Here is a 7,500-nt window from a genome sequence, read left to right as displayed (position 1 = left end):
TCTTCTCTCCTCCTCTCTTCTCACCTTTCTTCTCTCCTCCTCTCTTCTCTCCTCTCTCCTCTCCTCCTCTTCTCTCTCCTCTCCTCTTCTTTTCTCTCCTCTCCTCTCTCCTCCTCTCTCCTCTTCTCTCCTCTTCTCTCTTCTTTTCTCTCCTCTTTTCTCTCCTCTCCTCCTATTCTCTCCTCTCTTCTCTTTCCTCTCCTCTTCTCTCCTCTCTTCTCTTCTCTTCTCTCCTCATATTCTCTCCTCTCCTCTCTTCTCTTTCCTCTCCTCTTCTCTCCTCTCTTCTCTTCTCTTCTCTCCTCATATTCTCTTCTCTCCTCTCTTCTCTTCTCTTCTCTCCTCATATTCTCTTCTCTCCTCTCTTCCCTTATCTCCTCTCTCCTCTCCTCCTCTCTCCTCTCCTCTCTTCTCTCCTCTCCTCTCCTCTGGCCCTTGAACCCCGGCCGTACGCCTACTTTCACTGCCTCCCGCAAACAATCCTTCTCTCTCCTTTAATTGGCTCAGGCTGTCAGTTATTGGATCTCTCTGCCATGTGTTTGGCCTCTTCCTTCCCTTGCTTGTTTGCTCTCTCTTCTCTGTTCTACCTGTATGCCTGACCAGTGACCATGGGGATGATGAATGGGAGTGGGCCTGGCGGGGGCGAGGCCTGCTCCTCCTGAGCTACATGGCACTCTGCTGATTGGTTAATCCTGTGAGGAAATGTGGGTCACTATAATGTCTATTTTTACTCATGCCGGCAGAGGGAAAGCCCAGGTAGAGAGGCTCCAATAGCAACAAGGTCCCAAATGTCATTGAAGCACTGTGTGCGTAGTGTACAGGTACTGTATATGGTGTCTTCATTGTGGACCAGTGATGTCATGTCATTCATGCACAAATGACATCACCGGTCCACAACTGAACCCAAATCAACTCCTAATAACTGTCAAACTAAATGCACTGTTTACACTTTTTTGGATATGTGTGAGATCACGTGCAAAATAAATCAGCGTTGTTTTTCGGTGAAGTTCTCCTTTAATGCACGCTGGACAGGATCCGTCTCATGGTCGGATGCATGTGCAATTAATTCGCTGGTTGATTAAAATACTCGTACACAAAGATGCCATATATCTTGCCAAGCTGCAGCGAGTAGAAAATGTGCCATCATCATCATCATCAAAATTCAGATGTGGACAAGGATCGTTTTCTTTCAGTTCACTTTTCACACAAGAGTGAGTGTGAATGAGTTTCTCTACTACTGTGTCTTTGTTTGTACCATAGAGATATCACACATTGACACATGAAGCTGTAATCTGATTGAAAGGTCAGCTGCAATCTGGATCTAAATTCAACTTCAAGTCATTTGGTGGAGATTGTGCGTGTGTGTGTGTGTGTGTGTGTGTGTGTGTGTGTGTGTGTGTGTGTGTGTGTGTGTGTGTGTGTGTGTGTGTGTGTGTGTGCGTGTGTCTGCGTGTGTTGTATGGTGATATTGCTTCCTCTGGGGACAGAGCCACTGCTCTCTCCATAGGAAAACACTGGCATGAGCCGATACTGTGTGTGCACTGCATGTTATGTGATATATATATATATATGGATTATGAAACGAGGCCAGAGGGTGGTGAGTGTAGCATCCCAGCTACGAGGCATGAGGAACTGTGATTCATGTCTCTTCCTGGGTGCTCTCCTCTCCGGGGTATCGTGTTCGCTCGTGGTCAGTGATACACCTCCTGACTACTCAGACTGATTGATTTCCTGTACACTCACACACACACTCACACATGAGCACACACACACACACACACACACACACACACACACACACACACACACACACACACACACACACACACACACACACACAGAATGTTTGTCTTTGCCAGCTAGACACTAGGATTAAGACTTGCAGATCTATCAACTGTTAAGCAGTAGTAGAGTCTTTGCCTTGGGTTTATTCTTCAGGGGCAGTTCAGATGGTGCAGTTGTGCTCGGCTTATTCGTTCAGTCACTAGTAATGATCGGGTCAACGTTTATTTGATTATTATTATCATTGTTATTATTATTATCTTTAATTATTATTCTTATTATTATTATTTAATTGTTCTGATTTCCCCCCATTTTCTCCCCAATTGTACTTAGCCAATTTCCCCCCTGCTGCCCCGGTCGCTGCTCCACCCTCTGCCGATCTGGGGAGAGCCATAGACTAGGACCATGCTTCCTCCGACACATGCGCAGTTGCCAGCCGCTTCTTTTCACCTGACAGTGGGGAGCTTCACCGGCAGGACGTAGCACGTGGGACGATCACGCTATTCCCACCAGTTCCCTTCCACCTCGAACAGGCGCCCCGACTGACCAGAGGAGGCGCTAGTGCAGCGACCAGGACACATACTGTACCCCCAATCCGTCTTCCCACCCGCAGACACAATCGTGCCTGTATGGGCGCCCGACCAAGCCGGAGGTAACATGGGGGGCGCGAACCTGCGACCCTTGTGTTGGTAGGCAGGGAACATACCGCTACACTACTCGGACTCCCATGATCGTGTCCAATTTTGTCATTTTCATTGCCGTACACCAAAACAACATAGCACCAAAACAACATAGCCCGAGCGCCCCAGGTTAATAACAAGCACATCCATTCAAATTGTCCTGTAAAAAGTACCAAAGAAACCAAAGCAAAGGAAGTGATCGATCAGAATGCTTACATGACAGAATGGATCCATGACCGGGTTAAACCACCCCTCTCAAACGGAATGAAATTTCAGTTGGATCGGGCCAGTTTACTCTGATTGAGGTGTTTATATGAGGCATTTCTATTCTGATTGGGCTACTATTCTGATCTAAAGGCTCCATGTAAATATCGCTAACCATCTATAAACATAATGAATATTTAAACATTTAATGGAAGAATAAAGTGAGACATTGATCCACATTTGTGGAGTCTTTCAGATTTAGAATGATTTTTAATAATCATTCAGTTTCGTACAAAGACCAGAGACTTTCCTTTGAGCGCTGCTGTGTATCTGCCTGGCTGTGCCGGTTGTGCTCCCTGGTGATTTGTGAAGGCCTGGCCTTTTGTGGAGCGTTCATCTACAAAGCTCCTCATAGAAGAAGAAAATAACCAGGTTTCGCTCACTGTTCTTCTCTCTGGGGGATCATTGCTTCACATCAGTAAAGCGCCTGTTGCATTCGTCTCTGTGGAGTGGCATCTCCAGTCCTGCTGTCTTCAAGTGGATGTCCCGTTCCAAACAATCTCCCATTCCAATTGACTGGACTAGGTGTGTGTGTGTGTGTGTGTGTGTGTGTGTGTGTGTGTGTGTGTGTGTGTGTGTGTGTGTGTGTGTGTGTGTGTGTGTGTGTGTGTGTGTGTGCGCGCGTGTGTGCGTTTGTGTCGTACCTTTTAAATTGTTGTAATACTCCATGCTGTCAGCACCCTGAGACACACAATTACTCACTTCCAGTTTTAAATAAATAAATGCAATTTGATTTATTACACAGTCGTGTTAAAATAGCCATTCTGGTAGAAATACTCATGAAGTAAACGACACTGGACGTTTTTTGTCTGGGATTGCTTAAAGACGAGCTGAAGTGATATCTCAGCGTCTGTGATGACGACGTATCCGAGTGAAAATAAACTTTGCTTTGACTGGATCAGGGTCGTGAGGCGGGACATGGCGTGTGGATGATTTGATTTGACAGTTCTGGGGACAGGAGTTGCCGTAACTTGGCCAATCCTGTCGCTTATAAGGGATGTACTGCCTCCAAATCCAGCATACTGTAGATTACGGTTATGAATGAAATCGTGAAAAATTAACTTTTGATGTGAAAAAGTGTGGGGGGGGTTTGTGAATTTCTTTGCATGCATAGTTAAACAGGTGCACTGGGGCATCTGGGTAGTGTAGCGGTAAAATCCCTGCCTACCAACACGGGGCTCGCACGTTCGCATCCTCGTGTTACCGCCTGCTTGGTCGGGCGTCTATACAGGCACAATTGGCTGGTGTCTGCGGGAAGGAAGCCAGATTGAGGGTATTTGTCCTGGTCGCTGCAATAGCGCCTCCTCTGGTTGGTCGGGGCGCCTGTTCAGAGGGAAGGGAACTGGTTGGAATAGCGTGCTCCTCCCACGTGTCTACGTCCTGCCGGTGAGGCTCCAGCTGTCAGGTGAAAAGAAGCGGCTGGCTACTGTGCATGTGTCGGAGGAAGCATGGTGCTAGTCTACGGCTCTCCCCAGATCGGCAGAGGGGGGGGAGCAGCGACCGGGGCAGCAGGGGGAATAATTGGCAAAGTACAATTGGGGAGAAAATGGGGGGAAATCAGAACAATTAAAATAATAATAATAATAATAATAATGATAATAATAGAAATGGGAAAAAATTGGATAAAATCGGAAGGAAAATAATAATAATAATTCAAATAAAATAAAACCGGTGCACTGAATACCCAGGGATGTGAATTGTGAACTAAAATATGATATCATTTTTGGGTTCAGCTCGCCTTTTAAGTTGGCCTCATGGCTCTCTTGCCTTTCATCATGTCTATTTTGGGTTTATTTACATACATAAATAAATGAGGTGCAGACAGTTTGCCCCACTAACGCACCAAAATGCCCCCGCGGTACAATCTTCACCCGTTGGCCTCTTGACCTTTTGAACCCAAAGCCTGGCGTTCCTCCGTCTGGTTTACAGCTCGCTGGGCCGGCCGCTCGTGATGTCGGGGGTCTTTCCCGAGCGACTCGTGACGGGGGGAGACACCAGAGGAGTATTTACGACTCTGTTGTCGTGTTATTTTATCTGCGGGGCCACTGAAGGCCACATGGAACTGAGACGGTCAGAGAGCTGGAGCTCCTCAAAGAAACCTGCGCCAAAAACGATCCCAATGATAATGTTACCAGTGTCACTACTAGCTGACGCTGTGGAGAAAGTGAGTAGGACAGGCCGTGACAGGAATGTGGCGTGTGATGATGGGTTGGATTAGGCCTGCAACTAATGATTGTTTTCATTATGGATTCATCATCTATAAAATAACAAACAGATGCCCGTCACAAGTTCATTCTTAACTCATTGAGTGCCAAGGACGTCTTTCGACGTCCAATTAAATAGTGACGTAGAGTGCCAAGGACGTCTTTCGACGTCCAATGCGTTTTTTGACGGTGGGACGTCGATCAAAGCCTTCTGCATCTCCTGTACAAATATTGTAGCTATTGGAGGTCTATAACCTATTTTACAGAACCCTTAGGTGGCGACAGTGCTCTCCAGATTACAGAAAGGCAGAGAAAAACAGAGAAGAAGTCGTTGGGGAAACGGAAATCGCATCGCATCCGTATGCATCGATATGCGTGGAGCATAACGTTAGCTGTACTGTGCCGGCAGCAGCCAATCTGCTCCCACAATTGAGCTCCTCCGTGTCCGCTGCGACAGCCGTGGAGTTGTTATTATTCTCAACTGGAAGCATGGGAGCCGGTGACAAACACACGCGGAACGCTGTAAAAAAGCTGGATGTCGTGCACCCTTCACTGTGCACAGCAAACTCAGCAGAGAGCCACCAGAGACACTCCCATACGGAGGAGGAGTGTGCAGTTGAGGGGTGGGAGGGGGGGGGGGGCACGCAGAGCAGCACACAACACTGACCCAGACAGACCCAGACAGCAGGACAGGATTGGCAAACGCAAGCCAGAATATCCGATGCCCACCAGCAGCAAATCAAGACCAGCAAGAAGCTGCAACCAGCAGCGCACGCAGGGGCCAGCGCTGCTGGTTGCAGCTAAAAAATATTATTCTGCCAAACAAAATTCCCTGGCCTTCACTGTTTTATTGAAGGAAATTATTTTTGAGGTGTGACTACATCAGAAAATTAGCTTCAGAGTCAGTGATGTGTTTGAAATGTTTAATTTCACAAAAGGGTCATTATCTCAGCTTCTAGAAAAAAACGTCTGTTTTTGGTTAAATCAAGCTATCTTCTCCGGCTGATAACTAAAGAACGGAAAATTATATCAATAAACCTGTTTTTGCTGATGATAGAAGAGAGTCTCATCGTTCTTTTTGCGTGTTCAGTGTTTACATAGTAATATCACACAATATTCTGTGGGCCTCGAGAAATCACTGAAAAAAGCTCTGAAACTCTGGCACTGGGAGCGTCCGTTCTCCAAAAGTGGCTGGCACTCAATGAGTTAAAATGACCTACTTTGTCTGAGCAGCAGCCAAGAAAACGGCAAAGTAATCATTTTATAACAATATGAAATACGAGGAATCAGCGTGACGTCACAACAACAACAAATCACCGCAAAACACCCCCGGGAACCGCAGCAGTTAACTAGTATGAGTCATGCCAAACAAACGTTAATATCTCAAAAACTATACATGACATCGCTTATATTTTGACATTCTGAGTGAGAGCTCAAGAGTTTGATGTGTAATGTACGCATGTCGTGTTAAAGTTGTGTGAACTGTCGCAGTTTTTAAAGTGTGCACCGCACAGCCGGGGCTAGAGTGAGCACTCAAGTCTCGCTCCATAGGGCCCCATTGCCATTTCCACCCGGAAACGCATTTTTCCCCCCGACCAAAATGCTGCTCGGCTGATCCCTCGTATAGAGAAAATCAAGCAAATCGTAGTATTTGTGAAGCTCTAACCAGCAAGTGTCTGTCTGTCTGGAGTGCTGCACTGGGTCAAAAACTATCTTGAAAGCAAACAAATAAAAAAGTTACATCTATTATTTCTACTTGATAAATGACAATGTTGACTAATCAGTCATCACTGTTTGGACGTTTGAACCTGAATACTAAAATAATAAAACCCAAAGACGTGGGAAACAAAATGACAAACGAGGTAGCGTGAACATAGCTTTTTCCTGTCCAGTTTACACACAGCTAGCAGCGCCTCAGTATTACGTATGTGCGTGTGTGTATGCAGTATTGATATGTGAAATAGTAGAAATAACATCTATATAATAGTGTAGTAGTAGTCAGCGGCTTCGTTCTTCTGGCTTCAGCTTCAGTGCGAGCGTACAGCATTGTTCTGCTCCATCTGATTCTCTGCTGGGTTAACCCCCCGGGCCAGTGGGACTGTCCCAGTCCACCATCCACCCCCCACCCTTCCCTCAGCATGCCTACAGTGATCACAATACGTCTTCTTTCTGAACTCTGTTTCAGCAGCTTGTTACTTATGACTGCCTTGTGAAGAGTCCTTATCTTTGTTGGTGTAACAGCTCCCCTCCGACACGCTGACCTTCACTATCTGCGGATGCAGTCAGACCCCGTCACGTCAGCCTAGCCCAGTTGGCAGCCCGCCATGTTTACTTTTTCCACTTCCCACCTTCTCTCTCTCTCTCTCTCTCTCGCTCTCTCTCTCTCGCTCTCTCTCTCTCTCTTGCTCTCTCTCTCTCTCTCTCTCTCAGTGGAAAGCACAAATTGGGGGTGTGAGTCCCAGCTATGGGAAAGTGTTACGGTAAAGACGATATCAATCACAGTGTCTAAGCTACAGTATATATCTATTATCTAGCAGCAGCAGCAGCATTCAGATAACAGCTTTGTCTTT

General features: G+C 46.5%; 1 protein-coding gene across 2 annotated transcripts in view; it reads left to right on the top strand.

Annotated features, from left to right (window-relative positions):
• Positions 1 to 7,500, top strand: part of LOC310773737 (vang-like protein 1) — a 111,291-nt gene that overhangs the window by 77,098 nt on the left and 26,693 nt on the right. The gene's annotated exons all lie outside the window — the stretch shown is intronic.

The sequence above is a fragment of the Poromitra crassiceps genome (assembly GCF_964638095.1).
Source record: "Poromitra crassiceps genome assembly, chromosome: 3".
Taxonomy (NCBI): domain Eukaryota; kingdom Metazoa; phylum Chordata; class Actinopteri; order Beryciformes; family Melamphaidae; genus Poromitra; species Poromitra crassiceps.
The sequence above is the reverse complement of the archived record's forward strand: the minus strand, read 5'-3'. Positions and strand labels throughout refer to the sequence as shown.